The sequence below is a fragment of the Pinus tabuliformis genome, chromosome 4_2, assembly GCF_031772625.1.
Source record: "Pinus tabuliformis cultivar Carrire ecotype Pingquan chromosome 4_2, CPIR1, whole genome shotgun sequence".
NCBI lineage: Eukaryota > Viridiplantae > Streptophyta > Pinopsida > Pinales > Pinaceae > Pinus > Pinus tabuliformis.
This window is the reverse complement of record NC_142304.1, coordinates 425907904-425927536: the sequence shown is the minus strand read 5'-3', so window position 1 is coordinate 425927536 and position 19633 is coordinate 425907904. Positions and strand designations below refer to the sequence as shown.

Below are 19633 nucleotides of genomic sequence, written 5' to 3'. Positions count from 1 at the left end.
GTACCCAATCTCGATGTGCTTGGAGCAATGTTGCGGGGAAGCGCCACCCACCCCCTCGATCCTGCTCCCAATTCGAGCTCCGGGCGGGAGCGGGTCGGGAGTGCACTCCTTAAAAAAAAATCGCTCCCTGCCTTTTGCCAATTCGAATTAGGGAGCGCCGCTCAAGGAGTGATTTTTCCAACCCAGGAGCAATCGAGGAGCGACCGCTCCTAGGTTGGAAAACTCGCTCCCGGCCAACAGTGAGAGACGCCCGTGCGGAATAAAGAAAAAATAAAAAGAATAAAAATAAAAAATAAAAAAAACAGCGACGCGAAAAAAAAAGGAGGGAGGGAGGGAAGGGAGGGGAGGGGGGTAATATAAATAAACCCTCTCCCTCATTATTCATTTCATTCTACATTTGAGAGAGTGAGAGAGTGAGAGAGAGCAAGGAGCAAGGAGAGGCATCCAAGGGGAGATTGAAGAGCTTGCAAGAGCTTGCAAGGGGAGATTGGAGGCCAAAGAGGTAGGATCTACACTCTATTCTAGCAAAAAAAATTTATGTTCATTCCTAAATAAATAAATAATTTTTTTCCTCTATTTCCCATTCCCATTCTCATTCCATTTTTTTGCAGATTCAAAACTTCAAATTTCAAACATCATGGTTATATTTCTTGGCATTTTCTTCTTCTTGGTTCCTTTTTTGGTTATTATGGTGTTGGAGAGTAGAAAAAGGAGGGTTGAAAATGAAGAAGGGGATGAAGAAGTGGGTTATAGTGGATTTGATGAAAACTCCGGAGAGGAGTACCTTGGTGAGGAGGAGCTGGAGGAGAGTGAACATGAGTCAGCTCAAAAAACTAAACAAGACCAAACCCCATTGTGGAAATATGTTAATAGGCCTGAAGTAGGGAAAGGGGGTGGAACCACTAAATTTCATTGCCCCCATTGCAACAATAATTACACAGGTTCATACACCCGTGCCAGAAAGCACCTCTGTGGGAAAAGGCCATGGGATGGAGATAAACAAATAGGAATCAAAACTTGTACAGGTGTGTCAGCAGCAGATAGAGCCAAATACATAAGGGAAGAGGAGGAAGCCCAATACAAATCTAAAAAATCAAAGGGTTTCTTTGAACCAAGCTCACAATCACATGCACAAAGAACTCCTTCAGCATCCTCCCATGGCAGTGGATATGGAGGCACAGGGTCACCAAGTTTAAGGCGTAGAACCATATCAGATTTCCTTGATGAAGGGTGTAGGAATGATGTGGATTCAAAAGTTTACAGGTTTCTCTATGCATGTGGGATACCATTCAATGTTCTTCGCTCACCTTATTGGCATGAAATGGTTTCTGCCATAAATGATGCCCCTAAAGGATACAAGAGCCCTAGGTATGACAAGGCTAGAACCGTTGGACTTGATCATGAAAAAGCAAAAATATCACATTCTTTGAGTAGAATGACAAATTCTTGGACTGACCATGGGGTGTCCATTGTATCTGATGGATGGACAAATGTAAAAGGCAAGCCATTGATAAGTGTTCTTGTTGTGTCTGTTAGTGGTGTCATCTTTCTTTCAGCATATGATTACTCAGACAAGTTCAAGACTAGCATCAACATTGCAGAACCATTACTTGAAACAATTGATCGTATTGGGCCATACAATGTCATCCAAGTCATCACTGATAATGCTCCTAATTTTAAGGAATCGGGAGCAATTATTGAGGATAAATACCCCAACATATTTTGGTCTGGGTGTTTGGTTCACACAATGAACCTTTTGATGCATGATATTGTTAAGAACAAAAACCAACAATACAAATGGATTGGTGATTTGTACAAGAGAGGCAAAGAAATGATAAAATTTATTACAAATCATAGCAATACCCATGGCCTTTTCTGCAGTCACTCAAGATTGGAGTTGTTGAAGATTGCGAAGACTAGATTTGGTAGCTATTACCTCACCTTCAGGCGCCTTTTGAAGGTAAGAGAGTCATTGGCTAGCATGGTATCAAGTCCACACTAGCAGGTATTAATTAAAAGAAAGAGCTACAAATGCAGCTGATAGGGAAGGTTTTGAACAGGTAGAGGAGACCGTTCTTGATGGTATGTTTTGGGCACATGTGAGGCAAGTATTGGAATTCACCAAGCCCATTTATCACATGATTCAGTTTGCAGATATAGATAAACCAGTGATTGGGGAGGTGTATGAGCAGATGGATACCATGTTGGGGCAAATAAAAGATATTGTTCAGAAAGATGATCCCAACTTGTATACACTGATTCACAATTGTGTGTGTACATGATGGGATAAACTTAATGTTCCACTACATGCCTTGGCGTATATCCTTACGCCAAAATACTACTCAGCATCTTGGTTGGGCCAACCTACACCAAGGGGTGGGGTTAGGGTCAAACCCCATATAGATGAAGAGGTATCTACAGGATATTTGCAAGCATTAGACAAGTTGATACCTGACAGGGAGGAATGTGCTAGTTTGCGTCTTAAATTAGACAGATACTTCAGTTGCACTAGTTTGTTTGGTTCCTTCCATGCAATGGAAGATAGGGACAGATTTGATGCTCTCACATGGTGGGAAGCATATGGCAGCCAGGGACTTTTGCCAAAATTGGCAAAAAAAGTTCTCTCACAGGTTGTAAATATTTCTTCTGCAGAGAGGTGTTGGAGCATCTACAGCTTCATACATAATGTGAGAAGAAACAGACTCATTGAAAACTGGGCAGAAAGTTTGGTTTATGTGCACTACATCTTGAGGTTGTTGAGTCATTACTGTGATCAGGCTTATGAGGATCCAACACATAAAATTTGGGACAACCACCCAGAGGATGATAATTTGGAGGATGGCACTATACATCTTGAAGAACTGGAAGCGGAACTTATGAGAGAGGAAGATGAAGCAACAAACATGCCACCTCCACCATACAGTAGCAGTGCTCGAGTTTCGAGTCTTGTTCCTTTGTTGTCGCCGCCTCCATGTACATCCTCACATGGAGGGCATGTGCTTTCTGGTTCTGGTCGTGGGTTTGTGCGGGAGGAGACTCCTAGAAGACCACCACGACCTACTCAGAAATTAGACATTACTCGTGGTGGCAAGACGAAGATGTAGATGATAGATTTACTTGTTTTTTCTAGTTTCTAGTAGTTTTTATAACTGTTGGCTCTTTCATATTTATTATGATATTTTTGTAAACAATATATGACAATTTAAGTTTGAAGTTGGTAATTATAACTCATTAGTAATGAAAAATGAATATGATGCTTCGTGAAAGTTGTTTCATTTCATTTCATTTTATAACATTTCATTTCATGTTAGATATTATTTGTTGTAATGGTTAAACTTAGCTTACAAGTACAACTTTGGTGATCAATGATGATAAATGTTATATATTGAATTTTCAATTTTGAAAGCTTGAAGTTGAAACTTTAAGATTGATGAATCATGATTCATGAGACTCAATATGTTGTATGTTACTAATTTGTGGACGTGGTTGATGAAGATTTTAACTTCTAGATGATTGTTGTTATATGGTTCAATGATCAATCTATGTTTTTTTATGTTTTTTATATCTAATTCATCATTCTACATGTTTTTGTTGACATATATGTATCAAAATATAAAAAATATATATATTATATAAAAAACGCTCTGAGATTCGCTCCCAAACAGGGAGCTTCTGAAAATGTCGCTCCCGCACCCGTTTTCGCTCCTGCTCCCAAGTAACGCTATTTCATTTTCTACACTTATTAGTGCCATATTACATATGACCAGGCTCCTTTCATTTGAGGATGTCTCAACACTATCAGAATCTCTAGAGTCCACATTATTTACATCATTTGGTTCGACTAAAGGTAACTCCCATTCAGCCCCTACTTACTCCTTCATATTCTCCTCATGGCAACATAGATCAATATCTCCATGATGGAGCTTACCCACTGATGTTAAAACATTGAAAACTTTGTCAGTGGAGCATTTCTCATGACTTTCTTCTAATTTCTTTCCAAAGTAAGGGATCCCTTCCTTAAAACTTGATTGAGATATTTTTGTACCCTCTATGAGCTTTTCATTGCTTGTTGACTTTCTTTTTTCAAAATTATAGTTACTTTGGGTCGCAGATGACTTTGCCAAATTCCTAGTCCCATATATTGATGCTCTAACATGATTTATAACAGCTTCTCCCCAACCACCAGTAGGAGCACTAGAGCCTTATAATGATGATCCAATAGGGGTTAGATTACTAGTGCCAAAAGTTGAGGGTTACTTCTCATGATGTTTTCTCTCATCATTTCTTTGAGCTGCACTGGAAGGAGCTGATGTGAAATCACCAGTAGCAAGTCCAATAAGGACCTTATTATCAACACTAAAACTTGATGTATGGGGATCATGACCAAGAATCCCAGACTTATTTTGAACCTCATCAATATTGTGACTTGAAGATTTTGAGTTGCCCATACCACCAGGTTCAAAGATTGATGTCCTTTATTCTTTGCCTCTTCAAGTTGCATTCCTTCCAAAGAACTTTGGAGCTCCCTAATTTCCTGCATTAGATTCTCCTTATAAGGGATTTCAGGAATTGTAACCCTTAAAACTTCATTCAGACAACGTGCAACAACAAGCCTTACCTTTCCATCTTTATGCCTCCACAACTTGTATTCACCCAAGTTAGTCACAGCTGGAACCATGGCTGCTAGAGTCAATGGAGAAGGTGGTTGTCCCACCATTTGTAGTTGCCTTGTCACCTCTTCCAACAAATGAAGAAGGACATCTTTGGATGGAGAGAAGAGTTGATCTCCTACTCTAAAAAGCTCTTCTTCCATCATTCTTCCCATCATATTGTTGTTTTGATTTGTAAGAGTGTTGGTCCCTCACCAAAACAGTTTGGATTCCATTGTTAACCCTCAAGCTGGCAGAATGCACAGCTCTGATACTGCTGTAGTGACCTAGGGCAATTTTTGCCCTTAGGTTTTCCTATTCAGGTTAAAGCTTCCAATAGAAAAGCAATAGATATTCATGCACTTATATGATAGCAGATATTCCTTCACATCATAAACAAATTATTTAACAGCTACACTAGACATGTAGGAATAATAGCAGTATGATATTTTCAATTCCACCACAAACAAGACTGATTGTCCAATTAATTAGAGCTATATACAGCAAATACAATATTGTAGCAACTTAGCAAGTGTAGCTAAACCAATCAATAATTTGACAGAATTCAACTAGGAACTTATTTGCCTTATTATTCTACAGAAACTGAAAGTTTGCTAACAGAGAGGACCATAAGCTCCGCTGTCTGCAGCTCAAGACTTCCTGTAATAGTGTATAACCTAGGAGGACCGAATGTCAACTCTAAACAAACATATCTTCTTACTGTTATCTTCGCTATCTCAGAATTGTGTCTCCCTGTGGAGGGTCAAACCTCCTGAATAGAGCAAATCTCGGAACCTACGAAACTGACTTAAACTGGCCACTGAACTTGCCTTAGAATGCCAAGACTATAGATGCAACCCTGCAATCTAGATTACTTAAACACTATCGTCTGCCCAAAAAACCACTGAAATTGTCCTCAGCGATGTCCAAATTTTGCCTCAGGAAACCACCGAATTTATTCCTTAGAAATGCCACGAATTCTGTTGTTTTTTCAAATAATTGAATCCAACGATTTCCAGACCATAACATAAAAGGTAAGAGAATTTTACTAACTAGGGTGGAATCTTTCACCACCGGAATTACTAGAGGAAAAGGGGTCTTAAAACCCTAAAAGCCACAGCTCTCCAACTCTCCTCTATTTACAAATTTCTTCATGGGCTTCCAAATGTGAGGAGTTGTGGATGCAACCAACAATTTTGGGTTTTTTGCCCCAACCAACCTAACATTTACACAATGTTGCCCCAACATTGGAAAAATTAGGTTTCACCCCTTTATCAAGACTATAGCCTATGGGGTTGGATAGGCTATTTGTCCCCCTTTAATCAATCAATTGGAAGAAGACATTACGCATTTGCATGACTAGACCTCACATCAAACATGGCAGATGGGCACTCATGGTTGCTGGTTTCCACTTGCAACTCTCATGGTTTGGGGGACCTTTGTTATAAAATCTCAGACCCCTTTGCAGGTGCACACTAGGTCTAGCTGTTTCTATTATGAGTATCTCAAGTCATCAATTCTCTTATGGCTTTTCTTGCAGTTAATTGTTATCCCTTCCATATTGACTTCCTCGTTGTTTCCCTCTTGTTCTCACTCTGTTATCCCCTTCCCTCACCTCCACATTTCAGGTAGTGTTCCCCAAGGCCTCAAACGTCCCCTTTTCACGCAGGTTTTGGAGAATTTTGGTTTCATGGTTTAAACCAGAAAAAAGGCACAAACCTTTCTCCTCAATCCCCTCTTTCCTTTTGACCACCCTCGCTTCACCAACCACCTTAGTCACAGGTTATAATTTGAGCAGCAACATGCCCAGACAGCAAGCCAAGGTGAGACATGGGGCAGCGTATTGCAACAAAATGGGGCGTACTTGGGCCCAACAAAGAGCTGAAACCTCAAAAAGAAGATACAAGGAAAACACACTAACACCGCTTTAGAAGGAAATTGCACAGGCTGCCAAAAATATCAGTGGCGAAAGAGGCTGTCTATTGGACATAGAGGTCACTGGGGAATTTCTCGATTGGATTCTAGATGTTGGACATACTCGAGGAAGGTTAAATCACTACATGCATGCCATTGACATCTACTTGCATCTCAGGATGCTCATGGGATGAGTTCTTGTGGACCGGAACGTAGCAAGGGAGGAAATTCTACTCATACTGGATGAAATTTAACTCATTTCCTTAGGACTAGATCGACAGATGGAGCATATCAAGGCCCACCTGAGCATTCCTCCATATCTAAGTTGCTCGCCAGAAAGCAATGAAGAAATGATCGCAGTTGAAGAGTCAGACTCTCCCAAATCTGGATGATACATTCGGTACTCTCTTTTACTGTTACTTTTCTATATGGTTTACTAGTTTTAAGCCTACTGTTGTTTTGGCTAGCCTGAGGCCACAAGATAGTAGTTTTTTACTTTCAACCCTCTATGAACTTAAAGTATTTTGGATGATTAAGAAACTATGGCACATCCACTAGTCTAGTTTCGCCAGTGGGCTGCAATGTATAATTTTGTCTGGATCTAATGAAATGATAAATCTTTGTTACCAAAAAAAAGAATTGAGGGGAAGAGTAGGTTAACTTCTCCCTTGATTTTCTAGAGAATTGAGAATCCTAATTTAAGCCCTATGGCAAGTAGGCTAATTTGCCTTGGTAAGTTGGAATTAGGTTTTCCCCTTTTAGATGGTCCAAAGTTTAGTTTGAATCCTAGACTCCATTGCCCTATGTGGATAAGGCACTAGTATCTCTTCATCTAGTGGATAGGTGTTCATTTTATGCTCAACTCAATAAACCTTAGTTTGTTTAAAATGCATCTTTTTATTTTGTTGCCTTGATATTGGGGATAATTTTCATCTTGAATGTGTTCTATTAGCTAAATAAGGCTCTTTAATGATTTCCTATTGTGTATAATGATTAATCGATTTCATGTGCACTGGAGAAGCAAAATCATTGTTTTTCATGCCTTTGTTCTGCAATTTATTAAGGATGGCATCAATATTTTGTGTAACTATTGGCTAATTGAACTGTGCAAAGTTGTTGAATTTTATTTCCTAAGTTTCTAACTTTCTAATCGTTCATTTCATGTACTTTTCATGCAATTTGAATGGTTAGATTTGCTATTGTAATTAATTTTTATTTGCTGTCATAAATTGCAGATTTTGCCCTAATTTATAGCAGCCTTGTGTTTTGTATGCATTGGGTGTGTTCTAGGACTCTATTTCAGACTCCCAAGGTCCAGGAAACATTAGGATTGACCCATAGACACTATGAACCAAATTGTTTGCATTACACTCAATCTCCACCTAACCCTACCCTTTACAAGCATAGGAATTGGTGAGTTAGTTTGTAGGATCCTTGGGGGCCACTTAGCTTTAGCCTTTCTAGCATTATTTGATCCCTGAGTTGTTAATTTTAGGTATGTTCTATGCTAGAGCAATTTATTTCAATTTTCATAGTTAGCTCAATATCTTTTCCAGATTAGCAATCACATCAGCATTAAAGTAAATTGCAGATAGAACATAAATATAAATCGCAGAAGACAAGCCAAGACAAGAGGACACAAGATGTGGCGCTAGCCAGGGACAAACCCCAATGTGGGGAAACCCTTGATCAATTCTTCTTATATGTTCTTCAATAGTTCAGCGGAGAGAGAGAGAGAGAGTACATTTACAACTGAAGTCAACACTTTGACTTATCTAGATGAGAGCATAGATCATCTCTAAGAAGATGATACATGAGATCAGTTGAAGACATGTTGCTTCAACTGATTCTCCAAGGTGACTCCTTCACCTATCATCATGCTGCACCTCACTGTGCTACACCATGCTGCACCCATCATCACAATGCTGGACCTCATCACTGTTGCACCTAATGTTGTACTGTTATCCCATGTGTCATGGTTGAACCAAGTTGTCCATGTTTGTTATCCCATTGCTTGCTTATTGTCCCTTGCATGCTTGTTGTACCATTGCATGCTTGGTGTACTTGTTGCTAAGTACCATACAACTGTCCCAATGTTAGTTTGTTGTCCCTTGCATGTTGTTGTACCATTGCATGCTTGGTGTACTTGTTGCTAAGTACCATACAACTGTCCCAATGTTAGTTTGTTGTCCCTTGCATGCTGTTGTACCATACCATTGCATGCTATACTTGCAGCACCATGAATTTGCTATATCATACTACTACACCTCACCATTGTGTTGCCCCTCATTATGCTATGATACATTTCATCACTATACCCATCATGCTGCAGCATACATCAACATGTTGTTGCAATATACCATCATCATTGCTGCTTCCATCATCATGCTGCTTCAATGTGTCATCATCATCGTTTTGGGGCTCCTCTATTTACTGCATTGCATTACTGGTTACGGCATTCTAACAGCGGTCCTAACAGCCTTCAAAATGTGACCAGAATAGCCCTCCACAACTACAGCTGCCTTTCTAAGAGGGGAGGAAAGCCTTGGCTGCAATGCTCGGCTATTCCAACCCCTATTCCACCCTTCGGCCTCCTCTTATCTACTGCGGCTTGCTACAGCAAGCTGTCCCTTAGTTGCGACAACCCTTATAAGGGATATTCCTTCACCTAACCACCCCAAAACATTCCCCCTGCCTCTCAACCTCAAGATATGGGCTGCAGCCCTCTTCAACATCTCCTCGGCCTCTTGGAATAGCCTCCTAACTCCTTGTTGTTCTCTTCTAGCCTATTGCGGCTAGGGTATATCCATACCACCCTTAGGACAGCGTATAGGCTTTCTCCATAGGGCAGTGTAGGGCTTCTCCATAGGGCAGTGTAGGGCCTCTCCATAGGGCTGCGTTAGGGCAGCGTAGGGCCTCTCCATAGGGCAGCGTAGGGTCTCTCCATAGGGCTGCGTTAGGGCAACATAGGGCCTCTCCATAGGACTGCGTTAGGGCAGCGTAGAGCCTAGGGCACTCCCTCTAGATTAGGGCAGTGCTATCCCTTAGGATCTCTCCTCCTACTAAAACCCAAAGAGAAGTAGAGGGGAAGAGATCCCAAGTGTGTGTTTAAATGACTTGAAGGCCACCTCTATTTATACTAAAACGTTGAGCACAAGTGGGGTTTATTTGGTTGTTGGCCGACCTTGACGAATTGTCCCATAACACTAATAAATTCATATCTCCATGAATACTTATCGGAATCGGATGATCTTTAGATCAATCCTACACCTCTCAATGAGAGGGATCTAAGAAAAATATCAGCTGCCAATAAGATGACCCACATGGAGTTTGGCCCTAGTTGCAAATTTTAACATGAGTCCTACCGGGGAGCCTCCCTTGTGGAGGCTAGTTGTCACCAATATAATAGAAGAGGGGTAGTTGCTGAGGTGACAGTGGTGACATGCTTGTCTTTTGCGCGTGTTCCTATATTGGTAAAGGCTTTGCAACAAGGTGCAAGATTTTGCAGCAACATGACCATTGGAGGTATGTGATGTCATCCTTGGAAGACCCTACATCTAGGATCGACATGGAAAGTATGAGCCTAGATGTCATGACTCATAAATGGCATGTACAAGTTGCAGGTTGTGCATACACTGCCATGGAATCATCGCATTCCAAAGGATGCAACTCATGTAGGTGAAGAAGATAATGGCACATTTGCAGAAGTTTGATCTCCTAATAGTGAAACTAGCAAGGAAATTGGTGTCCACTAGAGATGTCTCTTTTCAACAAAAATGAGAAAGAGATGTTCAGCATCAACTACAGCTTGACACAACAGTGAAACAATGCAATGTCCTATTTAAGAATATGGAAGTAATACTAATCCATTGTCCAATATAACATAGGATCAATCTCATTTTGGGATCATCAGCTCTGAATGATCAAATCATCCACTAATAGTTCAATTATTCTCAGCAAGAAGAAATTCCTTGGTTCATAATTGTTCAAGCGGCAAGCCCAACAATACCTGCATCAAACTAAGTGGTACACCCTTGAGCAATTGAGAATCTAGTTTCCTCACCTATGCCCTGAAGCAATGGGATCCATTGATTTCCAAGGGGGTAAATAATGAGCACACTACCCACTACACAGTCAGCCCAAAGAACAACCCAAGCCAGACATGATTCACCAAATCCATGCAACCTATCAATGCAACAACAACTGACATACATCATTTCATTTTCTGTGAACCAAATCGTTTTCTTGTAGAAATGAATTGACATAGTTTCCATACTACAACTGGACCTATTTATTATAAGAAGGATAGCATAGAGATTTATTGGGATGGTTTGGAAATTTGAAGTCTTATAGTTTTACCATGCTCCTATTCAGAAGCATCTGCCTTTACAGAGATCTGTTGGCAGACTTTCATTGCAGTTGATAGAAATAGGGATTGTTCATGTTTTTTTAATTGCCTCCTTGTGCATCTGTTTCCTGAATTTGTCCAGACCATTACAGGCTCTTAGATCTTTGACAATCTGCCCCCTTGTCTCTCCTAGGGATTAATCAAGTTTTAAGCAAGGAGACATCCGTTTTATGAATTGAATAAGGTCTATGGCAGAGAAAAAGGGACCAAAATCAAGGCCATATCTAGAACATTGCCCCCGACATGTTGAGCAACTTCTATGCTTTAGATAAAGAGTGAATCATAACTCCATAGGAAGAACTCTGACGTAACAAAATAATGGCTCAAGGCTTTCAAGTAATGCTTATTGGGATGGCATAAAGAGAGCTTTCAAGTAATGCTTATAGGGATAGCATAAAGAGAACTTCTCCTTGGAATGTAAGTTTCTCGCCCTCTAGCTTAATACATTGTGGTTCCTTCGCTTTCAAGTAATGCTTATAGGGATGACATAAAGAGAGCTTTCAAGTAATGCTTATATGGATGACATAAAGAGAGCTTTCAAGTAATGCTTATACGGATAGCATAAAGAGAAGTTGTCCTTGAAATGGAAGTGTCTCTCCCCCTTTTCCTTTTCGAGCACAACTTAGGGGTACAGGCATGAACAACCACCCACATTGAAACATGGGGCCTAAAAGTAACCCGTTATAGAGAAGCACCTAAAGAGAGCATAAAAGAAGTCAAGTTAAAAGAGATCAAGATATATTGGTTCCATTCTTCCAAATATAATCAAGTAATAGTTTTCAATTTAAATCCAATGGCCTTGACTTCTTGGAGCAAAAGAAGATCCAAGTCTGGCACATCAAAATTTTACCATTATCTTTCTAGTCTGGCACATCAAAATTTTACCATTATCTTTCTATCAAGTGTTCTAAGCCCCTGATATTACAATTTGTTATTTCCATTATATACTCAAAGAACCTTTCGAACCATTAACAAAACACAGCCCCATACGCTTTGACAATAAATGTCTGAGCTTTCAATCTAGTAAGCCTATCACAAACAAACTGACATATACTGAATTTTCCTTTTTATTCTTAGATCCAATGGAGGATTGCCAAAGGTGTTCATAAGAGTGTCTTTCTCTTTTATTGAAACCAATTCCCCTTCTGAACCATGAATTTTTAAATCCTTAAGCTTGAAAATAGGTTTTAGGGGAGGAACCTTGTAATGTTCCCAAAAAGTTAATTGCTCAGGAGATGAAGTAGCCTATCCATCCCCGGAGGCTATAGTCCTTGATAAAGGGGAAAACCCCAAAATACCAATGTTTGGGCAAGTTTTGGGGCAGCTGGGCAAAGAAATCCAAAATTTGGGTTTGATGTGAATTTCACCCAGTTAACAAAGGAGAAAATCTCTTCAAAGAAAACTATAAATACAAAAGGGTTGAATTCATTTGGATCATCAATAGATCGAATCATTTTCTCTCTGTTTTTCTTTGAGCCTGAGGCTCTGAGGGTTTTAAGACCCTTTTTCTCCTATCAATTTCGGTGGTGAAAGATTCCACCCTAGTTGATAAACTTAATTTTCTCTTTTATCTTTCTGTCTTCTGTTCTGGCAAGCAAGGGATACTTCTGTCTCAGATTATCAAAGGTTTGAAGGTTTAAGCAAGGGAGCCACATTCACTTCCAAGGTGAGATCATTCGTTTAAGACAACAGGAGGTTACCTTCTGATGCAGGCCGGAGTTTTCTGGGCAAGAACGAAATTCTGGTCAGCCAAAAATTCCTGAAAGACAGACAACAGTCAAAACTCCTGAGGCCACCAAAAATCTTCCTGAAGCAGCCCGCAAATATCTGAAGTTGTCTTGTGGCAAAAAAAGACGAGTTCTGTAGTAGACGGATTTCTGAAGTCGCAGAGACTGCAAGGGCCACAGGGCTGAAAATTTCAGGTTGGTACAGCTGCCCTATTTTTGGTGGACAACGAGAATCCTTCAGCATTAATCCGAGGGTTTCCTGAGCCTGGACGAGGATCAATTTTCTGAGGTCAGTGAAGAGACAGATGAAGCCTGTAATAGATTGATATTGCGTGAAGCAATCACATTAGCACTGTGGCTAAATCAGAGGAGTTACTGGGCTAATTCAGAGGAGTTACTGAGTTAATTCGGAGGTCGATTTAGGGGCAGAGTTTGATTGCCAGCCCTCTGTAACCAGAGTTAGGGCTTCATCCTGCATCCACTCGGATATCTCTTCTATAAGGAATCACAGGTTATGGATTAGGATGATAGGGTTCGGGTCACTTGAATCTTGCCTACTAGTCAAATTCTGTTGAAGTGTTAGAACTGTTGCTGAATACAATACTGTGCTTGGGATTTTCGGTTGTTGATTGGATAATATTATTTACTGTGGATTTTAGAACTGTAATTACCCATTCATGTATTAGTCTGTCATTGTTGAAATGTTGGATAAATAAAGGGATTCGTGCTGGACTGTTGGAATTGGGTTGTATCGAGTTGATTGGTTAAATGACAAATTTACAGCTTGCACTGAATAGTTTATTGAATAGCATTGTTTATTGGGAATTTTATCTACATTAGCCTACAATACTGCTGACATGAAAGAATGATGGAAGCCCTAGAAAATTGCCCTAGTTCACTACAAACCATAAATCCTTCGTGAACGAATTATTTTCCCCAGCTGAAAACTTGAAGTAGAAGACTTAGAGTGGACAAGAGATTCCCCATTAGATCAAAGAACTGAAGCATGATACCTTGCTTGAACTAGAAGTTTCTGACCCGGGTTTCAATATATTTTTAGTAGCAAGAATACCATGAATGATGCAAAAGCCCCTGATCACTTTCGTTCTTTCCTCCTGAAAAATGTATAAAGGATCATCTAAAATAATCAAAGGAGGCTAGCCAAGATTCTCACTGGCATCATTCCCCTTATGCAGACCCTTCAATGCTTGATCACCTTACACAACCTTGCAGTTTCTCCCAACGCCACCCATTTCATATAAGGGTTTTTTACTTATGTTCCATTCAAAGTTGAAATGTGGTTGAAATTACCCTAATCGTTATCACTCGTTTCCTAATTCGATGACAACTCATCGTCACAGGAACCCACATTAACTCCCCTCACATCCTATTTCAAAAAGGCAGCAACCATTGTCCAGATCACTTACGAATTTAAAAAGAAACAAAATGCCATTTTAACAATGGCCAATTCCAATTGTGGGTGTTGGTCCACTACTATGGTGGACAGAATGTTAAGTATGGTTCTATTCTCGTTGTGGTTTACCCCGCCTTAATGGAAGGAGTTTCAAGAAGAAGAGAAATGTTTTTAACTGGTTTTTTTTTTTTTTTAAGAAGATGCTTCATATTATCACTATGGTAGGCACGTCTTTTCTCAGGACTCAGGAGTATTACGACGCAATGTGAACAATTTCCAACGTTCTAGAAAGATCTCTTCTGCTATGACCCTGGGGTATCTATTCTGCCAAAGTCTCCGGGACTTGACCCTGACCCCAACCACTTAAAACTCCCTGCTCACCCAGGTAAGACAGGCCACAAGGCGTAAAACAAGAGACTTGAACCTTGATGATTTTGAAATACTCTTTTCCAGCTAACCAAGCAACCTTATTAACTTTCTTATTATTAGTAAGAAAGAATGCACAGGGCCCTACCGATCATGCTAATATCTTATACATCCAGAATGTTGGGGCTATCACACCCAAAAATCTCCTTCATCTGTGTAATCTTCCATTTCACACTGCCAACTCTACCTTCTATATCACATGAAATTTGGAGAAAGAATCCAGGCCTTTGTTATAGATAGATTTACGAAACTGATCAGTACAGTACAACCCAATAGGATCAATTAATAATTTGGTATGTTCATTATTTATTGCAATAGTGGAGTTGAAAAATTACCTTTGCCTGACTGCCCGATTGGCACCATTGGTTAGCGCATAGCAAAGCAGGAAGCAACCGTCGTCCCCTTCGCCATCTCCCAGCTTGTTACATTTATGTGTGTAGGCAGAGTGTATATTGTCTCCGCAATCGCTACTCCAACCTTGCAACATATTTACAAGTTTATAAAATCATCTTTCAGGGTTATATTCCTACATAATATCAATCTTCAAGATTGTCCTCCCTCAAAAAGTTATTATAATGCACATAAAGTTTCAAAAGAACAAGTGGCATTGCTACAGGAAGCTCTTCTCATAGGGAAGACAGAATGGCGACACATGAAGGTGGATGTGCAAAACATAAAGAAATCTGTAGTGGAAAGTACAAAGGTGGTGAATGTGAAATCATCTTAGGATAAAGGGAAAATGATTGCCCAAATAGACAACCGTGAAGAAAAAGCAAGAGAAGAAAGGAAATGACATTCCAGCAAAGTTTCCAAAACTTGGGCTCAAGGTATTAGCAATTCTGCTAATAAGGAAGGAGAAACAAACATTCAGGTTGACAACATGCAAGATAGAAAAGGCAAGGAAAGACAAAATAGGGCAGCAAACATAATTATTAAAGGGGTGAAAGACTATGGGAAAAATGAATGTACTTTTAACCTTGCAAGACACTTCTTGAAAGACAAGTTGCTATGGCAAAGACAAATATGCCAAGCATGGAGGGTGGGTAAGTTTAACGGGGAGAGAATCAATTCCATAAAAGTCATCATGCCTATCTTGTGTGATAAATATATCATTTTAAGTAAGAAACATCTCTTGAGGGGTTCTCGTTTTTTCCTAGAAGAATATTTACTGTAAAACAACAGGATGAAAGAAGGAGGGAAATATTAAAGGTTAGGACAGCAAGAGATGAAGGCAAGAGAGCATGGATTTATAAAGGCAACGTTGTGATAGCATGATTTGGACCTCCTTCCAAAACAGAGCAGCAAGATAGTAATAAAGAAGATGCAACAAACTCTTCAACAGGAAATCATGAAGCAAGGTCAGTATGGGAAAGCAGGGACAAAGACTCAAATGTGAGTCTTGCATGTCAAAATAAATAGCAATCAAGTCATACCCATGTTTCCTTAAGATTGGTTTGTTGAAACTGCAGATGTTAACCATGGAGACGAGGACCTAGGTTAGGGCCTATTGCGGAAGATTGAGACATAATTTCCTCATAGAAACACATGAGCATGAAGGGTGCAAGACACCTTTGTTTGAAGGATACTAGAAGATGGCAGTGTGGAACAAGGCAGCAGGGAATGGCAAAGGGAACAGGGGTATTATGGTTTTAGTAAGGCAAAAATAAGGTTGTCTCATTCAGTTAGAAAAAGAAGACTCAAATAAGCAATTCATTTGGTTTAAAATATCAGAAAATGGAAACCACATCAGAATCGCAGCATGTTATTTTGTGCCGCAAGTTTCAAAAATCTACAAAAGTAGAGGGCTTGATCACAGAGATCCATTTGCGGCCTTAAAAGTGGATATTGCAACTTATTTGCAGCTAGGTGAAGTCCTTATAGTGGGTGATTTCAATGCTAGGACTGCAAGTGAGCAAGCTAGCATTCTTTGTTGTAAAGATGATTGCGACCCTATTTGGCTTATAGAAGAGAGTAATCATCAGTGGGAAAGAATTTCAGAGGACAAGGGCTGCAATCTTTTTGGTGAACAATTTCTTACTCTATGTGGGGCCTTTGATTTAGTCATTTGTAATGGCTTGATTAGATGGGCAAAGTCCGGTAATTTCACTTGCAATACTTACAATGGAGCAAGTGTAGTAGATTATGTAATTTTCTCGCATGATTTGTGTGAGAAAATGGAGGAAGTCTTGATTGGAGATCAGCTGTGGGACTTAAAATCATATCACAAGCCAATTTATTTATGTTTCTCTTGGACTGGAAAGAAACAATTAGAGTAAAAAATTCAGCATGTCCAACAAAACCTCCCACAGGGCATAATTCTTTTGACTCCAAAAAATTGTAATACATTCAAAATGACGCTAGAGAGGCTCTTTGAGAAAGAGAAAATCACAATTCACAACCTTCATAGTCATGAATTAACACATTTAATTCAATGCGCACTTGCAAAGTGCAAAAGAGCAAAAATTAAGAAGTCTGAAACAAATTGCTTTCCGGTTAATGCTTGGTTTGACAAGGAATGCAAAAAGGCAAGGAGAATGTGGAAAGAGTCAAACAAGGATAACATAAAGCTCAAAGCTTACAAGCAGTTATTAAGCAAGAAAAAGACCGATTTCATGGTTTCAAGGAGGGTAGAACTAATCCTCCTTGGGCAAAATAATCCCAAATTATTTTGGAAGGAGCTCCAACCGAAAAAGATACAAACTAGAAATAGTATTACAACTTCTAAATGGTTTGACTATACAAAACAACTCTATGAGCAAGTTCCCAAGGGTGACCCTCCCCCCTTGGTCAATACTGATATTAAATTCTTCACGGTGCAAGAGGTAGAGATGGGCATCAAGAAGTTGGGTGTTGGAAAAGCAAAAGACTTAGTTGAATTCCAAGCAGAATATCTACAGTGGGGCTCAAAAATTCTTGCACCTCACATTACAAAAGTTTTCAACAACATACAACAGGGGCTCCCCACAGATTGGACAACTAATTTGGCAATACCTCTTTTCAAGAGCGGTGACGTCAATAATCCCTCCAATTATAGGACCATCAAGATACACCCTTTGTTTGCAAAGCTATTTGGAAGCATGTTAGAAAACAAAATTAGCAAATGGGCAGAAGAAAGAGATAAGCGTGCTAAAAGGCAACCAGGTTTTAGACCTAAACATTCCACAGTTGATCATTGTATAACTTTAAGGCACATCATTGAAAAGGTTTTGGAGAAAAAGGAAAATGTCTTTTGTTGCTTTGTTGATTTCATAAAAGCATTTGACTCGGTTCCTAGGGATAAGCTTTGGCACATAATGGAGGCAGTTGTGCATAGGTTGTATGAAGAGGTGAAAGTCAAAATTAGAACTTTAGTAGGCATTTCTGAAAGTTTCAGAAGCAATATCGGGGTCAAGCAAGGTTTCCCACTGTCTCCTACCCTTTTTAGTTTATATATCGACAAGTTTGAGGAGTGGTTAAATTCGCAAGGGGGTGACAGTGTCTATTTGGGCAAGTTTGTTATAAGGCTTCTTTTGTATGCAGATGACCTTATTTTGCTTGCTAAATCGGCTATTGGTTTGCAAGAGCACTTACTATTCCTTGAGCATTTTTGTAGAAGTGTGGGGATGCAAGTCGGTATCAGCGAACGAAAATAGTGGTTTTCTCTAAAAAAGGAAAACATAACCAACATAAGTTCTACTTTGAAGGCAACATTCTAGAAGAAGTTGCGAATTACAAATATCTCGGAATTGACTTCAACAAAAATTTAAGCAAGAATGGTTGTAGAAAGAAAAGAACTTTGGGGGGTTGGAAATCATTTTATGCTTTCAAAATAGGTGTAAAGAGACAGATTTATGGAACTGGAAAACCACTCAAACTCTTTTTGGGCTTCTAGTGATTCTGGTGATTCTCTATGGTTGTGAACTATGGGCCAGCAGTACATCCAACATGCAGTGGAGACAAATTGAGAAAATTCAAAAGTGTTTGATTACAAAAAAATTCAAGATAAAAGTGCAGTTCCTTATGCTATATTGTTAAGTGAAACAGGAACTGCTCCTATTGTAACAATTGCTATGGTGCGAGTCATAAGGTATTTAAAAAAAATTGAGCAAATGGAAGAGGGTAGATGGCCTAAGGTTGTCTCTAATGACAGATTGTGCAAGAGAAAAAATACTTGGGTGCAACAAAATAACAAATGGTTTAGTAAATGGGGTATTTGCTTGAATGTGTGTCCCATAAACAACAAAGAGATAAAAGCTTTTGTTATGGAAAAGTTCCACAAGCTTACTTGGGATAAGGAGCTAGGAAGAAAGAAAAAGTACTATATTGAAGTGTTTAATCCCACTCATAGTCATCAAGCAAAAGCATACATAGAGGCCAATATCTCTTGGAGAGCCAAAATTCTTATTGCCCAGTTAAGGACTAATTCTCATCAACTCCGTTGTGAAACAGGGCGCTAGAAAATGCCAAAAGAAGTGTGGGAGGAAAGAGTATGCATTTTTTGTTCTTCTGGAAAAGTGGAAACAGAAAAACATTTCATTTTAGAATGTGAGGCCTTCAAAGACAACAGAGAAAATTATGCAGATATGTTGGTAGCTAGCTCTTGGGATAATCTATTTAGCGAGGGGTTTGTGGAGAAGCTGGGAGCATTTATTTTGAAGCTTCACAGAAAAAGGGCCGAATACATCAAACAGATGAAGAAGCAATCTATCCCATAGGCTATCTTTAGCCTCGTGGACGTTAAAATAATTTCTTCTTCTTCTAGCGCTGGGATTGAAGATTTGGTTTTATTATAATTACCTAAGCATACTCCTGGATCCCACGTCAATTGTTTTTTATTTTAATTAGTTTATAGGTTAATTTTTTTAATAGAATTTATATAATTTTATGGAAAAATTAAATATTAAACCACTGTTACATAGTAGGTAGTATATAGGTAATATATTTAAAATAATGGGAAACTTTGTATTGTAAGTTTGATTTAATAATGTTTCAAATGCATCTACAATGACTTTAGTATCTAATAGCGAATAGAAAACAAGTTTATATGTATTTTTTATTTTTAGATTCATTTTTTCGCGTTAAAAGATTCCACTTGTTTAAAGAAATAATGTCAAAG

The 19633-nt window shown here is 39.2% G+C and overlaps 1 protein-coding gene across 2 annotated transcripts in view; it reads right to left on the bottom strand.

Annotated features, from left to right (window-relative positions):
• LOC149169773 (uncharacterized) overlaps positions 1-15023 on the bottom strand; it is a 31570-nt gene extending 16547 nt beyond the window's left edge. The window contains exon 1 of one of the 2 annotated variants that reach the window (XM_089427157.1): positions 14874-15023. The gene's annotated coding sequence lies outside the window, so the exon portion shown is untranslated. Of the gene's footprint in view, positions 1-14626; positions 14764-14873 lie in introns of those variants that run through there. The other variant, XM_089427158.1, reaches the window with a different exon arrangement.
• Positions 15024-19633: the final 4610 nt, after the last annotated feature.